The following is a 21,387-nucleotide window of genomic DNA, read 5'->3' on the forward strand; positions in this document are numbered from 1 at the left end:
TTTCCTCTATCGCTCTATCGCTCTCTCCTGTTCCTTTTGTCCTGTTAAGCCCTAACCCATCATTTCGTGCGAGCTCTTCCATGAGCCTCGATGATGGACACATCCAAAAAAAAAACATTTTCAAAGGGATATTCAAAACTGATGGCACCAGAAACTTTAAGTAAAGCATATCTGGCCACCAGATGAGGTCCAGATTCAATTTTTTGACCATCGAGTGGATTGTGCTGCAATAAACGTGTGCTCGGTGTTAAAGCGCCTTTCCAAAGGGGAATCACGTGACTGAAAAGTGCATCTAGTGAGGCCTAACATCATTTTCATCTGACCATCTGCATTACAACTCAATTGATCCTCCTCTGTCAGGAGGATACTTCACACCTGGTACACATTACCTGTACAGTCCCAGATGAGAGGCTGGTCAGTGGTCAACACATAGGACCGGTGTCTTACCTGCTGGACAGCTATCATAGTTGGCGGTGCTGACAGTTTTGGATATGGATCTTTCATATCGAGGTCCAACCAGTTTTCTAAGTCGAAGAGGGAAAGCGCACAAGTTTTCCTGGTAGCGTGACAGTAACGCGTGTTTGTGTGCGAGCGTGTGAAAAGGTTTAAATGTGCGTGACACATGCAATGGGTTGTGACCTGAGAGCCTTGTGGCATGACACCTTTAATATCCATTTGATTGTTCGAAGGATACCCAGATGAATATCTCCTCAAGTTGTCACGACACTAGTTTGGATGAAATGTAGATTATTGGTTGAACCTGTGATCAGCAACTCAAAGACATGACAGGAAGTCCTAAAACGACTCCTCAGATTATGGTCGGGATGGACACCTTCATTTACCTCGGTCGAGAATGGTGCAGCTCCCGACCATGGAAGGAATCCATTGCTTGCAGACTTCTCTCGATATCGTGATCCCAGGATCCGAAAGGAATTCCAGGCGACATTCAGATCAATCATTTCGATCGTGATTTCTTCATTTCTTCATGACCTCCAAAAAAAAAAAAATTATTTGCCGTGACATCTTGAGCGAAAGCTTTGTCTCCAAAAGAAAACATCTCTTGTCCGCGTCGCATGTGTGTATTTCAAGGGTCACGCACCGGAGCCTTGTCTTTGCACCAAGTTATTTGCAAATCGCATGAAAGAAAGCTTATCTTGACGAATGGGTTTTGTAGAAGTTCACAACACGTGATCAGGTGAACCTGGTTACCTTTCGCTGCCGTGTTTTGCCAACGTATGGACAGAAAGCGTTGATGTCACAAACTCAAATCAAATACTTTGTATACTTTGGCATTCTTTAGCGATTGTGAACTAAACATGAAGTGCCGTTTAAAAGTTTTCTTGGTGGAATAACAACAAAGTTAAAGGTGAATGGTTTACACCATGTATTAGCTCCTAAAAGAGCTATTTATATCATTTATACTTCAATAATAACTACAAAGCAAAAGTAAGAAGAAAGATCTCAATACTTTTCTTCAGTCCCTTAACAATCAGCACTGCAACATTAAATTTGCTATGGAAGTTGAGCAACAACGGTCAATTTATTTTCTTGACCTCCTCTTGACCTCGTCTTGAAATGACAAGCCCTCTCACAAGGTACACAGGAAGCCAACTCGCACAGACCACGACCTCAACTACCGCTCTTTTCATCATCCTTCAACTATCCAGTCCGTGAGCAGAGAGAGCTCTTATTTGTCACACCTACACAATTAGCTGCCAGTATAACCTGCAGCGTGAATAACGCCACATCACGACTGCTCTTAAATTCTACGGTTATCCCGCCCATAAGCTCAACACCAAACCACAGGAAGCTGGAGCAAGTTGTTGTCCCTTTTATTGGACGTACATCACACCACGTTCAGCACATTCTCAAGACTGCCAACATAACCGTACGCCACATCGCTCGACATACAAGCTCAAATCGATTCTTCACACACATAAGGAGAGAAGACCTCCGAACCGCCAGCCAGGTGTTTCCCGCATCCCTTGTGAATGCGGTAAAGTTTACATTGGTGAAACTGGTAGGACTTCCATCACCAGACTTGAAGAACATCAAGCACATAATGGACGAGATGAATGGGGGAAAAAATCAGCAATCGTTAATCATGCACAGAATAATGATCATCGAATACTATGGTCGGACAGCAAACTTCTCACATAAATTAGTTACTGGCACACAAGGAGAATCAGAGAAGCTATGGAGATGCATTTACATCACACGGTCCCCCAAGAAAACGGGCGACCCATCAGCGACACTGGGATCGCCTTCATTAACAAGCAGACACCTACAATCACAGTTATCAATACACTGAGGAAAATGAACCATGATGAGCAAAACCACACCAGCCAATCAGGAACACGCAATGAACAACCAATCAGCACCCCACAATAACCAGCTATTGGTGGAGCTCTGATGAATTCTGCATCCATTCGTTCCAGTTCTACATTTCCTCTTGGTGGTGGTGGTCGTATGGCAGCTTAGCTGCCAGGGTAGCTATCATTTATTGAAGCACGACTGCGTCGCTGATGCAGTGCCCCTCTACCAGTACACACACACACTGGAACTGGTACTCATTTCGCCGACCTCGGAAGGATGACAGGCTGAGTCAACCCCTCTGATGCTAACTCAGCAGCCAGCGGGGCTTGAACTCAGGACCCGAGGATCCCAAGCCACCACCCTAACCACTGAGCCAACACCAGGCTTTCCTCTTGTCGATGGGTAGAGCATGCTGCCCGAAATGTTGAGGCCTACCTTTTCTTCTCTTATTTTGCGTTAGAGTTATTATTGAAGTATGAAGAATGTAAATAGCTCTTTTCGGAGCTAATATATGGTGTAAAGCGTAAACATTTTCCTTTATTTTCATTTCTTTATTAAAACTAAACATTGTTTATAAACTTTGTTTTATTCTTCTCAACTCATTGTCTTGCTTTTCAACTTTGTATGAATCAAGCTCAGTTATCCTTTTCTACTCCTTTATCTCTGGATTCGGAACTGCTGCTGGTAGAGACATTATCAGGCTTCTGTTGTTGTCGTCGTAGTTGTAATAAGAGTCGTAGTAAGGAACTTGGATGCAGAAGTAGGCCATTTGCCACATCATGCTTGTACTCTATCAACACCAAATTCATTAAATCCATCAGGATCTCGTGAATTTCGCTGGAGAGGGTGAGGAGGAGAACTGTGGGGATGCATACAACTACCTATCCAGACACAAACTACTTACTAATCCTACCAATATGTGTGCGTGTAACCCATTGCTTCGATGAGATTGGCATTTACATCATCTCGCCCAATCAAATGTGCCGCTCCTCGATCCCGCCCATGTCGTAGTTTGTCAACATTGCGTGGGGTAAGGCATTCTATGAACTCTCTCGTTACCCTCGCCAAAGGATTCGGAGAGGGTATTGCAATTGGGTCCATTCGTTACGTGGCTATTTATTTATTTATTTCTTTTGTTAAAGTATGTTGATCTCCGTTCGTTTGTTTGTTTGTTTGTTTGTGTGTTTGTTACTTGGCAAAAAAAATGTTTTTTTGCCAAGTATGATGATCACCACTGTTTGTTTGTGTTTGTGTGTTTGTCTCTGCACTCGCCTCCAGCCCGAACTGCTCAATCGACCTTTCTGAAATTTTCAGAGATTAATGTCACCGACCCTGTGACGGTCCCGCATTGAAGTTTGGTAAAATTCGGTCGAACGAAAAGGCCAATTTGAGGCAGATTTTCTAAAATCCTCAAATTTCATCCGATTGACTTGAAATTTGAATAGGATTTGCAGATAAGGTCAATTATTTCAACCACCTATTACTTTTGAGGTTATCTGAGGTCAAAAGGTCAACGTAGGCCATAAGGTCAATCCAAAATAGGCCAAATTTTAAATTGTTTCTAAAAGTGTCAATTTTCATCCGATTGACTTGAAATTTGAAGACCATTTGCATATCAGGTCGCTGAATTCAACCACCTATTAATTTTGAGATCGACATGGGCTAAAAGGCCAATTTAGGCCAAATTTTCTAAAAACCTCAATTTTCATCCGATTGACTTGAAATTTGAAGAGCATTTTCTTGTCACGTCATTAAATTCAAACACCTATTACTTTTGAGGTTATCTTATGTCAAAACGTCAACATAGGCCATAAGGTCAACCCAAAATAGTATAGGTCAAATTTTAAATTGTTTCTAAAAGTGTCAATTATCGTCCGATTGACTTGAAATTTGAAAAGCATTTTCATGTCATGTCGCTGAATTCAAACGCTTATTAATTTTCAGGTAAACATTGGCCAAAAGGCCAATCTGGGCCAAATTTTCTAAAATCCTCAATTTTCATCTGATTGTCTTGAAATTTGAAGAGCATTTTCATGTCATGTCTCTGAATTCAAACGCTTTTTAATTTTCAGGTAAACATAGGCCAAAAGGTCAAAATAGGCCAAAAGGCAAATTTGGGCCAAATATTATAAAATCCTCAATTTTCATCCGATTGACTTAATTTGTAGAGCATTTTCATGTCATGTCACTAAATTCAACGACCTATTAATTTTGAGGTCAACGTAGACCAGAAGGTCAACATAGGCCGAAATTCTAAAATCTTCAATTTTCATCTGATTGACTTGAAATTTGAAGAGCATTTGCATATCAGGTCACCAAATTCAACCACCTATTAATTTTGAGATAAACATAGGCCAAAAGGCCAATTTGGGCAAAATTTTCTAAAATCCCCAAGCAGATTGGATTTTGGTTTGGATCCAGCCCATCAGTGGAATACAAAACGTGAACTGTTCCACCTGGCAAAGGTATGCGCTCTCCTAAGTGCCATTCTACTTTGTGCTGTTTTGCCAAGTTTTCACTCCATGAGTGATTTTTCATTTGTTTGTCTGTCAGTTTGTTTGTCTGCACAGAATTTCGTGTTTTTCTCCACAACCGCTCGTCAGATTAAGAATAAATTTTCACTGTTGGTGCGACGACTCATGTAGAATGCTTCAATGATAATTAGTGTGGCAGCAATTTTTGAAAAACGGAAAAAGTTTGGACCTCTGTTTCTGGGAAACTGCACAGAAGAAATATTTGAAACTTGGCACATAGCAAGTACTCCTCAGGGGGATGAGTGATTTTTTTTTGTTGTTGTTGATGTCATTGGTGCCATCCTTAGGACGTCATAATTGCACATGTAGAACGCTACATCCGATCAGTATAAAAAAATTGAGGGTCATCTCGGGATAAAATGGTCCACAAAATTTTTGATGATGTCATCGGTCACGTGATTTGGCAGCCATATTGTTTTCTTATTTTTTAAAAACAAAAATGTTCTCTGAAATGGCTGAAAAGATCGAGGTGAAACATTACACATGTGACCGCCTATCCATGAGGAACAAAAGAGTAACACATGTGATGTCCTCGGTCACATGGTTTGGCAGCCATATTGGATTTACCTGAAAACCAACAACAACAAAAATACACCACTCAAAATAAGTCCTGGCAAGGGTTTGCAATCACTGATTGCTCTTTTTCTTGTTGTTGTTCTTGTGAAGTTCTTACAGAAAATGGAAAATTTAATTGCAAAGATCGTTGTGATTATTAAATAACCGCATAGGTACTTAGAGAAGAGGCTAAGTAAAGAAAATGTGGAAGCAATTGGAAATTTGTGAGTTTTTTTTTTTTTGTGCCATTTTTTTGCACGGAGATCCTTTCAGCCACAGTTAATCAAACCAAGAGAGATTATACATTCCAGCAAACTAGAGGGTAAATCTTTATAGAGAAGATCTTTAGGCGGGTAAAAGCAGCTTTAGATCCATGAAGTATGGCTTTGTTACCTGAAGGACGAGTTTTTCTCAGATTGCCAAAGAAATACTCAAGGAAAGTGAACGCGGTCCTTTTGTCTCGTTTTTCCCCACCGAGGCTTTCTTGTTGATTTAATCCTCATGAAGTTCCGTTGTGTGCAAGGAAACCTTTCTGTGAGGGTTTGGCATGGAGGCAGCGGTTCGATATTTATTTGTTATTGTATTTCTCTGGGCCGAATACAACTTTTTAGCATCGAATCAATGTCCCGTTTCGAAATTGAAATTGTTTAACATCCTCTTAAGGAAAGCACCGTGGCTGAAAAATCCAGGCATTGTCATGCTTTACAAGCATTTCAAAAGTCTATAAATGTACTCTTCATATAAATAATTATCCTTACATCAAATAGGTATTGCGGTTAATGAACTCGAATTGTGAAAAGATTCCGACTCTATCTCATTTTCCTGTCTTCAGTGTCCATTTACAAGGATAAACGCTTCTATAAGCGAGGCCAAACCATACAGGCAAAGGCCTACTAGCATTACCAGCAATTAAGGCAAAAGTACATTACCATATACCCAAGCGAGGCCTACCACTGAGAAGTGACCGTTGAATGAAGGCTGATATCAGGCCTACCTGGGTATGGTGGTGACCTCGTATACCAGAAGTTGTGGATTTGAGTCAGGCTGAAGGCAGCAGTAGGCCGCTGGTGGTTTGGATTGGATTCACGGTCGACTCTTAATGCTCTCGGGCCTACTCGGTGTGGGCGTTAAAATGATGCCGATGAAAAGGCAGCGGCACCGAAAATCCTCTCTAAATTAAAAGAGAATTCTATTCACAGGCAAAGCATTGATGTCTCACTAGGCAGGCCAGGCTTATCCGTTATTGCAAGGTTTATTAAACAAGCATAACCATTGGGCAATAAATCTGATAGCTCAAGCCGAGACAGTTATTGTCTACGCTGCCAGCCGCAGACACTGCTGATACTGTCTTACATCCTATATTTTCTCTGGCTCCTTTCTATCAAGCTTCACGACTGCAATTTGGCTTTATCTCTGTCGCTGTGTTCTTGGGCAAAGCCATTCCTTCCCCACACGCCCCCGATCCCTCCATTCGAGATTTATTTGCCTTTCTTTTGTTGCTCTCATTGTAACATGCATTATACCCCATGAGTTCTGGAGAGAGAAGTAAAATGTGAAGGGGGGGTTTAAGGGGTGTGAAGGGGGCAGTATAGAGTAGGGGAGGAATGAAGGGGGGTAGGGAGTGCAGGAGGAGTTAAGGGGAAGCAAGGGCTTTGGACCCAAATTATGTTGATCAGGACTTGGCAGATACCATTGGAACACCGTGACATTTCTGACAGTAAAACATCAATACATCTGCTCCGGCAATGAGAGAGGAAGGAAAGGATGAAGAAGGGAAATTAACAATATTATAACACAAGCACAGCGACCAAAAATAACAGAACAAAGGCTGCACAAACAAATGAATTGTCCGACACGAGAACAACCTAACGTACATAATCATACTGTAAACAATTAAAACAATTCCGCTTGTTCATCGTTTTGTAATCGTGCTCCTTTGAAGTGAAGTCGAAATAATTTCAGCTTTAGTTGTTTCTGGTTATTTTAAACAAAGACCTAAAAATACAACTGTACGTTTGTGATTGGCACACACCTCGAACCTCTCAGTGATGTACAGCTTACGGACCACAGGTATCATTACCTGGCGATTGGCAATCAACCCACTCACCTGTACATGGCCATCCTCTTCTGAGAGCGTCAATGCTGCCAAAGCAGTCTCTCGGCAGAGAATGGAATGGGTGGCTTGCCATTGCTCTTCCTACCGGGAGCCAGGACAGGAATTTGGCCAGGACACCGGCACATAGTGGCCTGCTTATGTTCAAAAGGCATCACGGGATCTTTCACATTCACCAGCAAATGTGAGCAGACAAGACTCCTGGCTTCATGTACCCCCAAAAGACGGCCTACCCCCCTCAGCGAACCACCAGGATGAGGGGTTTACTGTTGGACCTGGAATCGAACCCAGACAAAACAGCTCAAAGGCGAGTACGCAACCTCTGACCTGTCCTACTGGACCACAATTAGGCTGTTCAATTGAGGTATGTAAATACCTTACATGAGTAAAGAACACCGTTTATGTATTCTGAGGTGCTCAACACTGAAAACAGCAAAATATATACCACAACAGGAACAACAATTTGATTTCAAGTGGTTTGTCCCTTGCCTTCCAAACATCCTGCTTTTGTACAAGACTTGAAACTTTTGAACGAAACAAATTATTAAATTATTTAACATCATTCAGTCTGTCCCACACCAGATAAAATGCGTGGGGGCGGTGGGGGGTGACGAGGTTGTATCGTAGATGGCCATACATGACGTCGCTGGTGCCCACTTTATAATGTAAACAAAAGTGTATTTCATCAGGAAAACTTGCTCGTTTCACTGAAAACTTCATGACACAAATTTTCTTTGAAACATAAAGGACCACCACAATGGTCATATCGTCGCGTGGAGCTCTGTTTTTTGTGGGGGGCTTTTAAGCCACCAATGACGTCACAGTCCACATTTGCAATCCTTATAGGGGAGTGTTGTTGTCCCTGTTGTATCCTACCGATGTCCTAAAGTCCTCAAACATTACTCAGCACAGTCCTACATCTTGGGGTGGGAGCTAACGTCAGGTGGTTATGGTGATGATGAGGTTCACTCCTCCACAAATTATTTGTCTGGATTCCAATGGAGATTTATGGATGGCGAAGCTCTCCTGAGGTGGTGGGGAGGGTGTTAAGCTGGCTGTCTCATTGGCAATGATCACACGGTACTTTGTAAGAATAGGTACTTGAGTCGTGTGTGTGTGTGTGTGTGTGTGTGTGTGTGTGTGTGTGTGTGTGTGTGTGTGTGTGTGTGTGTGTGTCCTCGTGTGTATATTTTCAGTTTAAAATGGTTTTATCTGCATCCGCTTGTCTGATCAATGCGAAACCTTAAACATAGGAGGGACTTCACATGGGAAATATTTTATTGCTAACTCTGACATCATAGGTCACGTGGCATGGCAGCCATATTGGATTAAAGGAAAAAAGTGGACAGAATTTTCTCTGAAACTGATGAGCATAAAAAATTGAAACTTGGCATATATCAACTCTCCATGGAGCATATAGGCACATAGGGTGATAACGATGGCATCATTCCAGACATAATTGGTTGAATTGAAATCTTTCTCCAAAAAATATGAAACTTCATCTCCTATTAACAGATGTGAGTGAAGAATTAAACTTATGACGTTCATAAACCACGCCAATAAACCATATGTGGCATGATAGGGTGCATGGATAATACGGGTATATGGGCCATAATAACAGTGGGCCATAATAGCAGCATGTTCATTTAACAATGGTATTTGTGTTCAGAATGAATGTGCGCAAGGCGAGACTATGCCCTCTATGAGTGCCGTTCTCGTCAATATATGCTTTTCTTTGAGGCAATTGATATAATGGATGTAATGAATAAATGTCGCCAAAGTAGTGTCATTGTAATTAAATAATGCTTTACATTGATCGAAGGTTCCGGAAGGAGCTTGTGCAGTACATGAATAACCTCCAGGACAAAAACACGAGTGGAGACATCAGTGCACTTTTAAGTAAATATAATTAACATTAGAAGACAATGGACAAGCATTTTTGGTATTTCCACCTGAGTTCACCTGCATCATAAAGTGGGAGCTTCAGAAGAGAACACTATGGGCCATTGCTATCTATCTGTAATTTAATTAAACATCCAAGATAGGGGGAATTGGTTGAAAATAGGAATTGTATCTCATTCCTTACACTATTTGATAAAAAAATATAGATTTACATATTTATATATTTACATGTATATATTTATCTAAGTATAGCAACTCCTTCATTGACATTTGATTTTCCGTCTTCTTCCTGTAGAATGGTAACTTTGAAAACCATAAACCTTATCCCCTTCAACGCCAAAGCCACAAGGTCCATACCATGTACCACGCGGTCCGGACAGCTGTACTGTTTGACGGTCGTCCCTTGGAGTCGAGTCTTCAACAGCTGCAGTGCCAGTCACTGTGTCACACCTGTCATGGGGTCAGAGCAGACATGTGAGTTTTAATCACCGAGAAAATGTGCAACATCCATGGAGGAAATTAATGAGAGGGAGAAGATTTCTGTTCTAATTTGTCACATCACAGACGTTGACAAACCTGATCATCGTTAGATTCTGCCTGGGTTCCATGAACACCCCCAGTTGTCTCGTGCAGACAGTTCTCACAAACTATCAAATAATGAGTGACATCAAGATGGTTACACAATCGGATACAGCTGGAAACTTCAAGAACTCAGCCATCGCATCTTCACAATATGGTCGAACCTCCCTGGTGTTCCAACAACCTCAGACTTTGCTTGTTTGTCCATTGTGTGAAACAACCAATGAAAGATGTAACGACATTCTGTATTTACAGTTCACATTGTCGGTCCAGTACATGATTGCTGGATATTCTGATGAGTCACTGTGTCTACTTTGTAAAGAGACCCTTCCGGTGTGTAAACATGTCGAAGTGCAGGGTGTGCAGTGATACGAGTATGTCACGTTATCCGTGTAAGTGGTTGTGATATTGGGGGGGTTTTTGTACACTCATCTATGGGTTGGTGAATCCCTTGTGACTGGTTACACATTGTAGAGTAGGGTGCATAAAATAACCATGTCATGTCTCGTAAAGGTCACGTGACTCCAGTTTGTAAAATGAGAATCTATTGATACGAAGAGATCATTGATCGAGAATCAGAAAATGGTGAAAACACCAATGAGCTCTACTTTTGTGAGTCCCCCCCTCCCAACTCCACAGTTCTGTTCTGGTTATTGAGTACGTTTTGTTATATTCGTGTATTTTATATTTGGCAAGTGTGGCCACTCGCTCAAAGGATTCATTGCGGATGACAGACTAACAGCAGCAGTGGTTGAAGGTCACGTGACGGATGTATCGTTGACCTTTTGTTATAGCAGGCCTGCCAAGTCACGAGCCCTGAAGGCCTTGCCAGTCTCGCACCGAGTCATTAATTGTTTTATCATGGAGTATGGTAGTACTTCATATAGAGGGATGATATGGGAGAAAAATGGCCACCCATTCAAATGTGTACACAATGATACGCTCATAAACTCCTAAAGGGTGAAGTCATAAGCATTTAAAATCCATAACTTTTATCTTCAAGCGTTTTTTGAACTACCAAGACCTAGAAAGATGCCAGAATACACCACTAAAGGAATGCATCGGGAGAGCGCAAAATTGCCAATTTGTACTTCTTCTTATTCTTCTTCTTCTTCTTCTTCTTCTTCTTCTTCTTCTTCTTCTTCTTCTTCTTGCCCTCACAAAACAATGTAAAACTGTAGCCCAAACTACTTCAACAACTGCTGAAGCTATGATGGTAATTCCAACGCGAGGAAGTAACTTTGTCTCTGGGCTTGTGCACACAACCCAAAATTAAAAAAAACAAGATTAAACATTAATCATTTTATTAGGAAAATTTATCAAATGTAAATGTGGACTAAACCAAACCAGGCCAAGATCGTGGGAGGGGGGAAGATGGATAGCACCATTCCAAAAGTGATACATATCCAACCCATCCCTCAAATCAACTGAAACAAGTATTAAAACAATTTAATAACACAGATGGATTTCATTTATACCAATATAACAAAATATATTAAACATTAAGCATTTTATTGGTTCACGAAAAAAAATAAGTGACCACTGTATTCGTTATTGTTGCGTGTCTATCTGTCTGTCTGCCTATGTCTGTCTGTATGTCTGTTGGGTAGTCGATCGAGTCGAAAAAAAAAAAATGAAAAAAATATTTTTTTTGAAATTTGTTCTCCCCTTATTATCAGTATTGAAAATGGCAATTTCAGTTAATACAATGGCAATTTCGATGAAACTTTGTTGGTAGGTTCATACTATCACCTAGTTGTGTGCAAATGAGAACCGTTGCTATGTACACCACTGTTGCCTAGCAACGGGACTTTGAATTTTTTGAAAAATCATGAAAAAATTATTTTTTCGAAAATCAAAAATCCGGCCATGAGTTACTGTGGGCAGTACATTCAGCCATATTGTCAAAAATTTCCAGCCGGATCCTATGAAAACTGTCGGAGAAGATAGACTTTGAATGAACCCTGGTCGAAAACAATAAAAAAAACGAAGTTCGTTATATCTCAGAGACTACGAGTCAGATATACATGAAACTGGTATGCTAGGTTCATGGTATGTCCTAGTTATGTGTGAGAAAGAACCGTTGCTATGGACCCCTCCGTTGCCTAGAAACGGCCGAAAAACCTCTAAATGTGGGGGTATTCTAACGAAAAAACAATCTGCAGCATGAACCCTTGAAGCCGGAATCATTAATTTTCTTGTGCTTAATCCTCAGGTCATTCCCCATCGGACGGGCCCATCGTGTTAGGTTATATTGGGTAGTCGACTACCCATGTCCGCCTACCGGCTTGTTTGTCTGTCTGTCTGTCCCGAGCATAGCTCCGTGGGTTTTGATCCAATCCTGATAAAATTTTGGTGGGAGGTTTATATCATGATCTTGTTGCGTTTTCTGACAATGGGTGTGGTGCGCCCATTATGGGCAGAGCCACGCCAAAAAAACATGCGTTTTTAGGGGGTAGCCGATTTCAATTTGCATCTTCTCCTAGGGGGTTTGTCGAATCTGACAGGGGTTTCAGTATTTGGTTAGCCCAATGGCACCTGCATAGCCCCACTGAGCTCAATTTTTCATTTTCGTCCCAAGGTCAAGGTCACAAGCAAGATCACAAACTTAGAAAATTGCAAATTTTGACATAGAAAAATTATCTTCTCTGAGGGGTTTGTCGAATCTGGCTGGGGTTTCGGTATTTGGTTAGCCCAATGGCACCTGCATAACCCCACGGAGCTCGATTTTTCATTTTCGTCCCAAGGTCAAGGTCACAAGGTCACGAACTTAGAAAATTGCGAATTGTGTTTTTAGGGGGTAGCCGATTTCAATTTGCATCTTCTCCGAGGGGGTTTGTCGAATCTGACTGGGGTTTTGGTATTTGGTTAGCCCAATGGCACCTGCATAACCCCACGGAGCTCGATTTTTCATTTTCGTCCCAAGGTCAAGGTCACAAGGTCACGAACTTAGAAAATTGCGAATTTTGGCATAAAAATCATACGACCGCCAAAACTTTGAGAGCGAGGATGAGAATATTTTTTTATGCATAATCATAAGGTCATTCCCCACCGAAAGTCTTGAAACCATTTTGCTCTATCTCGAACACCTTGCCCGTGGTGCCCCCTTCAAGTTTGTTTTTACGCTGATTTCATCAAAGTATGGATAATCCGAGGAGTGCTAAATGCCATATAGCCTACATGACGTTGTATTGTTCCTGGAATGTTCCAGAGGAAGTTTTGCACCAAAGGTCATAATCCTTGACCTTTGACCTTTAAAGTTTACAAAGGTCAAATTTTCAAAGTTGTGGGAATCGAACCAGGTTTTCGGCCTTCTTCGACGAACTAACTCCAATAAGCTATAGCTCGTATCCTGTTTCCTTATTTTAATGTCCACAACATTGTTTTGTGACCTTTGAAGGTTATGCAAAGGCCAAATTTTGAAAGTTGTTGAATGAAACCGGGTTTTCGACATTTTGCAGCTAATAACCCATCACTCGTACCACATCATGTTGATCATTTTTATAACTTGGTCAAACATTATCACATTGTCTCATCCTTTACTTCTGAAACGATCTACATCGTCAAATACCGCTCGTGAACCATCGTCGTCTTCAGACTTGTTATTTTTAAAATGATAATCGCATAGACATTTCCGCACATGATCTGTGGTCATCCACAGAGTGGACTGAACAAAAAGCAAGGATTGATGGGGGGGAGTGGTTGAGTGTACCATAAGCCTAATTTAATTACAGAGATGGATTCAATCCATAACAAACTAACAGAACATATAAAAATTAAGCATTGTATTACTTTTAAAAAAATTGCAGAAACAAGAAGAAAAAAAAATTCTAAAAATATAAAAACATGGAGGGTGAAATCTCAAAAAAATCAACCAAACAAGGAAGGAATGACACCACATTACCATGTCACAATACGACGCCACAATCCTCTTATGAATTACCATCATAACATCTTTTGACAGTGTTCCATCACAATCCGACAAAAAAAGTAAAATGTCTAAAAATGTCGTGATGGTAATCCATAAGAGGATTGTGGCATCGTATTAGAGCATCGTAATGTGGTGTCATTCTTCATTGTTTTTCTTCTTCTTCATTCTTCTTCATCCATCACAATCCCACAACAAAAGTTAAATGCCAAAAGATGTATTGATGGTAATCCATAAGAGGATTGTGGCATCGTAATGCGGTGTCATTCCTTTCTTGTTTGGTTGTTTTTTTGAGATTTCATCCCTTTATGTTGTTTTTTTACATTTTTTTAATGTTTTTTTTCCTTGTACGGATATTGAAGATGACATGGATCTTGACCCAAGCCAACTTCACCTCGCTTGAAGGGTTCAGGTCAGAATGAGGTTATACTTCACCCTCCCACCGCATTCTTTACGCCCTCCCATTCCTCGACCCACAAGTTCCTTTTGTCAGGTTCAATCCACCTGCTCATAATGTATTTGTCGCTATATATCCATTGCTTCTGTTAAAGAGAACTTTGAACTTCTTCTTTGTGGTCTTTACTCCTTATTTGGGGACATTTATTACCTCTGCCACCGAAGATGAATGCAGATTATGTTTTCACCCATGTTTATCTGTCTGTCTGTCTGTCTGTCTGTCTGTCTGTGAGCAAGATATCTCAAAAAGCTAAAGATTCGAATGAAACTTGGTGGACAGGTTGGGCATGTGGCAAATTAAAATTGATTCAATTTTGGTGAAATTCCAGATCTGAGACTTGAAAAAAATAATGTAATTGACAACCTTTGAGAGGTGGGGCCAAAACGATATATAGCATGATATTTAAAAAAAATTAATGGGTTATGACAAAACTTTGGGGTCGTTTTGTCGTTTTTTTTTTTTGACGTTTTGGTGACGAGAACAAGCCGATTCGATTTTGGTTCAGCTCCGGATCCAGATTCGGCCTATCATTGGGATACAAAGCATAAACTGTTCATCCTGACAGAGGTATGCACTCTACCAAGTGTGGTTCGAGTTTTCCTTTATTTTTTTTCAACTTCTGTTTATAGTTATTTTTACTCATTGTTCATTGTCACACCGTCGTCAGGACCCCTTTATGCTTAAATAACTTATGCTGTTCAATTGCATACTGCCTTTTTGAGAACCGGTCTATGGGAAGGGCCTATGAGGACCTTTCACCCGAGCATGTACGCATGAAAAGAGGAATGAGAAAAAGACTTGGTGGAATGTTTGCGAAAAGAAAACCTTTGAAGTCGATATGCACATTCCCAGAGCTGGAGTATCGAGTGATTGTCACTTTGATAATATATAATCTCACGCGTTGTCTTCTCTTTTTATCTGTCTCTCTTTGTACGCCAACTGTGCAACGCGCGAGTGAGTATGAACGAAGCATGTAAAACCCAAGGGTAAGATTAATTTGGAATATTCCAGATGCAATCATGATATCTTGTATTGTTATAACTTAGAATGATTATTGCTTTTGTAACGTATAATGACTGTCAGCTTTGTTTCCAATGCAACACTTGGTTTATATATCAATAATTATTCATTCTGCTCATCACTGAAATCATACTTTAGTTTTATTCAGTTTCCGAATTCATAGAATTATAATCTCATATCATCAGTCATTATAATCGTACACTTCTCAATGACCATCCTCATCAAAACATTCCACCTGCACATCCTAATCTCAGCCTCCCATCACAGCCTTCTTCCACCTGCACATCCTGATCTCAGATTTGCACCTCCTGATCATCACCTTTCACATGCACATCCTGATGATGGCATTCCACCTGTACATCCTGATCACATCCTTCCACCTGCACATCCTGATCTCAGACATACACCGCCAAATCATAGCCTTCCATCTCCACATCCTAATCGCAGCCTTCCATCTCCACATCCTGATCATAGCCTTCCATCTCCACATCCTAATCGCAGCCTTCCATCTCCACATCCTAATCACAGCCTTCCATCTCCACATCCTAATCGCAGCCTTCCATCTCCACATCCTGATCATAGCCTTCTATGTACCATCCTGATCATAGCCTTCTACCTCCACATCCTGATCATAGCCTTCTACCTACACATCCTGATCATAGCCTTCTATGTACACATCCTGATCATAGCCTTCTATGTACCCATCCTGATCATAGCCTTCCATCTCCACATCCTGTTCATAGCCTTCTATGTACACATCCTGATCATAGCCTTCTCTGTACCCATCCTGATCATAGCCTTCCATCTCCACATCCTGTTCATATCCTTCTATGTACACATCCTGTTCATAGCCTTCTATGTACACATCCTGATCATAGCCTTCTATGTACACATCCTCATCATAACCTTCCATCTACACATCCTGATCATCATCTTCTTTCGACACATCCTAATCACAGCCTTCCATCTACACATCCTGATCTCAGACATACACCTCCTAATCATAGCCTTCCATCTCCACATCCTAATCACAGCCTTCCATCTCCACATCCGAATCGCAGCCCTCTATGTACCCATCCTGATCATAGCCTTCCACCTACACATCCTGATCATAACCTTCTATGTACACATCCTGTTCATAGCCTTCTATGTACACATCCTGATCATAGCCTTCTATGTACACATCCTCATCATAACCTTCCATCTACACATCCTGATCATCATCTTCTTTCGACACATCCTAATCACAGCCTTCCATCTACACATCCTGATCTCAGACATACACCTCCTAATCATAGCCTTCCATCTCCACATCCTAATCACAGCCTTCCATCTCCACATCCGAATCGCAGCCCTCTATGTACCCATCCTGATCATAGCCTTCCACCTACACATCCTGATCATAACCTTCTATGTACACATCCTGATCATAGCCTTCGACCTACACATCCTGATCATAGCCTTCTATGTACACATCCTCAACATAGCCTTCTATGTACCCATCCTGATCATAGCCTTCTATGTACCCATCCTGATCATAGCCTTCGACCTACACATCCTGATCATAGCCTTCTATGTACACATCCTCATCATAGCCTTCTATGTACCCATCCTGATCACAGCCTTCCATCTCCACATCCTAATCGCAGCCTTCTATGTACCCATCCTGATCATAGCCTTCCATCTCCACATCCTGATCATAACCTTTTATGTACCCATCCTGATCATAACCTTCTATGTACACATCCTGATCATAGCCTTCAATGTACACATCCTGATCATAGCCTTCTATGTACCCATCCTGATCATAGCCTTCGACCTACACATCCTGATCATAGCCTTCTATGTACACATCCTCATCATAGCCTTCTATGTACCTATCCTGATCATAGCCTTCGACCTACACATCCTGATCATAGCCTTCTATGTACCCATCCTGATCATAGCCTTCGACCTACACATCCTGATCATAGCCTTCCATCTACACATCCTCATCATAGCCTTCTATGTACCCATCCTGATCACAGCCTTCCATCTCCACATCCTAATCGCAGCCTTCTATGTACCCATCCTGATCATAGCCTTCCATCTCCACATCCTGATCATAACCTTTTATGTACCCATCCTGATCATAGCCTTCCATCTCCACATCCTGATCATAGCCTTCAATGTACACATCCTGATCATAGCCTTCTATGTACCCATCCTGATCATAGCCTTCGACCTACACATCCTGATCATAGCCTTCTATGTACAAATCCTCATCATAGCCTTCGACCTACACATCCTGATCATAGCCTTCGACCTACACATCCTCATCATAGCCTTCTATGTACCTATCCTGATCATAGCCTTCGACCTACACATCCTGATCATAGCCTTCTATGTACACATCCTCATCATAGCCTTCTATGTACACATCCTCATCATAGCCTTCTATGTACCCATCCTGATCATAGCCTTCCATCTCCACATCTTGTTCATACCTTTCTATGTACACATCCTGATCATACCTTCTATGTACACATCCTCACCATAGCCTTCCATTTACACATCCTGATTATCGTCTTCTTTCGACACATCGTAATCACAGCCTTCCATCTACATATCCTGATCATAGCCTTCCATCTACACATCCTGATCATAGCCTTCTTTCGACACATCCTGATCATAGCCTTTTACCTCCACATCCTGATCATAGCCCTTCTACCTCCACATCCTGATCATAGCCTTCCATCTCCACATCCTGATCATAGCCTTCTACCTCCACATCCTGGTCATAGCCCTTCCATCTCCACATACTGATCATAGCCCTTCTACCTCCACATCCTGATCATAGCCCTTCTACCTCCACATCCTGATCATAGCCTTCCATCTCCACATACTGATCATAGCCCTTCTACCTCCACATCCTGATCATAGCCCTTCTTCCTCCACATCCTGATCATAGCCTTCCATCTCCACATCCTGTTCATAGCCTTCCATCTCCACATCCTAATCGCAGCCTTCCATCTCCACATCCTGATCATAGCCTTCTATGTACCCATCCTGATCATAGCCTTCCATCTTCACATCCTGTTCATAGCCTTCTATGTACACATCCTGATCATAGCCTTCCATCTACACATCCTGATCATCGTCTTCTTTCGACACATCCTAATCACAGCCTTCCATCTACACATCCTGATCATAGCCTTCTTTTGACACATCCTGATCATAGCCTTCCATCTACACATCCTGATCATAGCCCTTCTACCTCCACATCCTGATCATAGCCTTCCATCTCCACATCCTGATCATAGCCTTCTACCTCCACATCCTGGTCATAGCCCTTCTATGTCCACATCCTGATCATAGCCTTCTACCTCCACATCCTGGTCATAGCCCTTCTACCTCCACATCCTGATCATAGCCCTTCTTCCTCCACATCCTGATCATAGCCTTCCATCTCCACATCCTGATCATAGCCCTTCTACCTCCACATCCTGATCATAGCCCTTCTTCCTCCACATCCTGATCATAGCCTTCCATCTCCACATCCTGATCATAGCCTTCCATCTACACATCCTGATCATAGCCTTCCATCTACACATCCTGATCAGAGCCCTTCTATCTCCACATCCTGATCATAGCCTTCCATCTACACATCCTGATCATAGCCCTTCTATCTCCACATCCTGATCATAGCCTTCCATCTACACATCCTGATCATAGCCTTCCATCTACACATCCTGATCATAGCCCTTCTATCTCCACATCCTGATCATAGCCTTCCATCGACACATCCTGATCATAGCCTTCTTTTGACACATCCTGATCATAGCCTTCTACCTCCACATCCTGATCATAGCCCTTCTACCTCCACATCCTGATCATAGCCTTCCATCTCCACATCCTGATCATAGCCTTCTACCTCCACATCCTGGTCATAGCCCTTCTATCTCCACATCCTGATCATAGCCTTCCATCTCCACATACTGATCATAGCCCTTCTACCTCCACATCCTGATCATAGCCCTTCTACCTCCACATCCTGATCATAGCCTTCCATCTCCACATACTGATCATAGCCCTTCTACCTCCACATCCTGATCATAGCCCTTCTTCCTCCACATCCTGATCATAGCCTTCCATCTCCACATCCTGATCATAGCCTTCCATCTACACATCCTGATCATAGCCTTCCATCTACACATCCTGATCATAGCCCTTCTATCTCCACATCCTGATCATAGCCTTCCATCTACACATCCTGATCATAGCCCTTCTATCTCCACATCCTGATCATAGCCTTCCATCTACACATCCTGATCATAGCCTTCCATCTACACATCCTGATCATAGCCCTTCTATCTCCACATCCTGATCATAGCCTTCCATCGACACATCCTGATCATAGCCCTTCTATCTCCACATCCTGATCATAGCCTTCCATCTACACATCCTGATCATAGCCTTCCATCGACACATCCTGATCATAGCCCTTCTATCTCCACATCCTGATCATAGCCTTCCATCGACACATCCTGATCATTGCCTTCTACCTCCAGATCTTGATCACAACCTTCCTCCTTCACATCTTGATCACAGCCTTCTACCAAGTGTAAATCTTGATCTCCGTGTTCATCTGGCACCCAGCCACCCTCCAGATGCACCATCTGGAACCGGCAACAGCACAAACCCTCAAGTGACTGCGAAAGCAGAAATCTGCTGCGTCCATATTTATCTCCCAACAAAAGATTGAGCTCATTTGAAAACTCTTATCCTCACAAATTTCCTCTTAATAGCCATCTTATGGTCCTTTGAAAAGGCGGATGTAATCAAGCTCCGAATTAATGACCAAATTAAAATGTTCGTGCAAAGGCACGGCCATTGCCACGAGGAAATGGTTGCAATTATGCTTTATTTTCTTGTTCATAACCGTGAGTGAACGGCGATGCGAGTACATATGGAGTTATCATGCCAAAGCACGAGTGAGGAGGTGGGGGTGTGACCGAGGAGGGGGGGGTGACCCATGGGTTGAAACGCACAAGGTTGAGTGACACAGAAATCAGCTTTGTAATAGACGGGGAACGAAAACTAAGTGAAGAAAGGAAAATGGGGAAATATAAAGAACGACGAATGACAACACAAAGGTAAAGGAAGGAAGGCTATTCGGTGAAAGACAAAAATGAATGAAAGGAATTCCAAGCATGTGTACGCAGCGAATGAGGTCCTCTTGGTCATCTGTTAACCGTTTCCTTTGGTGCAACAGATGGTGCTCAGAGCTTTCTGTAATCGCTGGAATCTAATCCTCGGGTCGAGGTCACAGCAACACGTCGGGTAGGTAGCATGACGTCACACTCGCATTGTTCGCAGAAAACAATTCAGGCAGGTTCTGCTCCCAGCTCTGCAGTGTGGATGCACCTCGTGCCCATCTCGCATTCACTACACAGGGTGTCTCAATCTCATGTATACAGTATTGTTGTGTTGGTCTGTGTACTGCCTTATGGGTAGCAGGTGACTGATGATGTGCAATCATTCCACCCCACGTTGACACCAACAGCACCCACACCTACCCCTCCCATACCCCCCCCCCTTTTCTCTGCCATTTAATTAATTTTAATGAAATATTAAACTCTGTAAATATTTTATTGACACACCTGGGCTGACAGGATGGCCAAAAGGAATGGACTCTCACCTCTTAGATGTCCACCCTTGATTCGAATCCCGACCTAGCTATAAACTGCCGTCCTGGTGTTTCGCAGGCAGGTGACTCTTCAACGTCGTCCCTCGGATGGACGTTAAACTGGGTGTCCCGTCAGCTGGCATTCATTGGTGCACGTTAAAGATCCCATGGTGTCCTTTGTGAAGAGTAGGCAAGCTATCACTGGCACCCTGAACAAATTCCAAATTCTACCCTGCAGCCATGGTGTGTGTATATGTGTATATATATATATATATATATATATATATATATATATATATATATATATATATATAC

The 21,387-nt window shown here is 42.0% G+C and overlaps 1 protein-coding gene and 1 long non-coding RNA gene across 9 annotated transcripts in view; one reads left to right on the plus strand and one right to left on the minus strand.

Moving 5' to 3' along the window:
* LOC147011455 (uncharacterized) overlaps positions 1-21,387 on the plus strand; it is a 461,606-nt gene that overhangs the window by 329,032 nt on the left and 111,187 nt on the right. The gene's annotated exons all lie outside the window — the stretch shown is intronic.
* On the minus strand, positions 1,823-6,813 carry LOC147011459 (uncharacterized). Its single transcript, XR_015052013.1, has 3 exons — positions 6,400-6,813; positions 5,799-5,937; positions 1,823-2,040 (listed from the first exon to the last, which is right to left on the minus strand). It is a non-coding gene; the product is annotated as an uncharacterized LOC147011459 (long non-coding RNA).

The sequence above is a fragment of the Eptatretus burgeri genome, chromosome 15 (genome assembly GCF_056783735.1).
Source record: "Eptatretus burgeri isolate ZD-2024b chromosome 15, Ebu_testis_v1, whole genome shotgun sequence".
In the NCBI taxonomy this organism is placed as follows: Eukaryota; Metazoa; Chordata; class Myxini; order Myxiniformes; family Myxinidae; genus Eptatretus; species Eptatretus burgeri.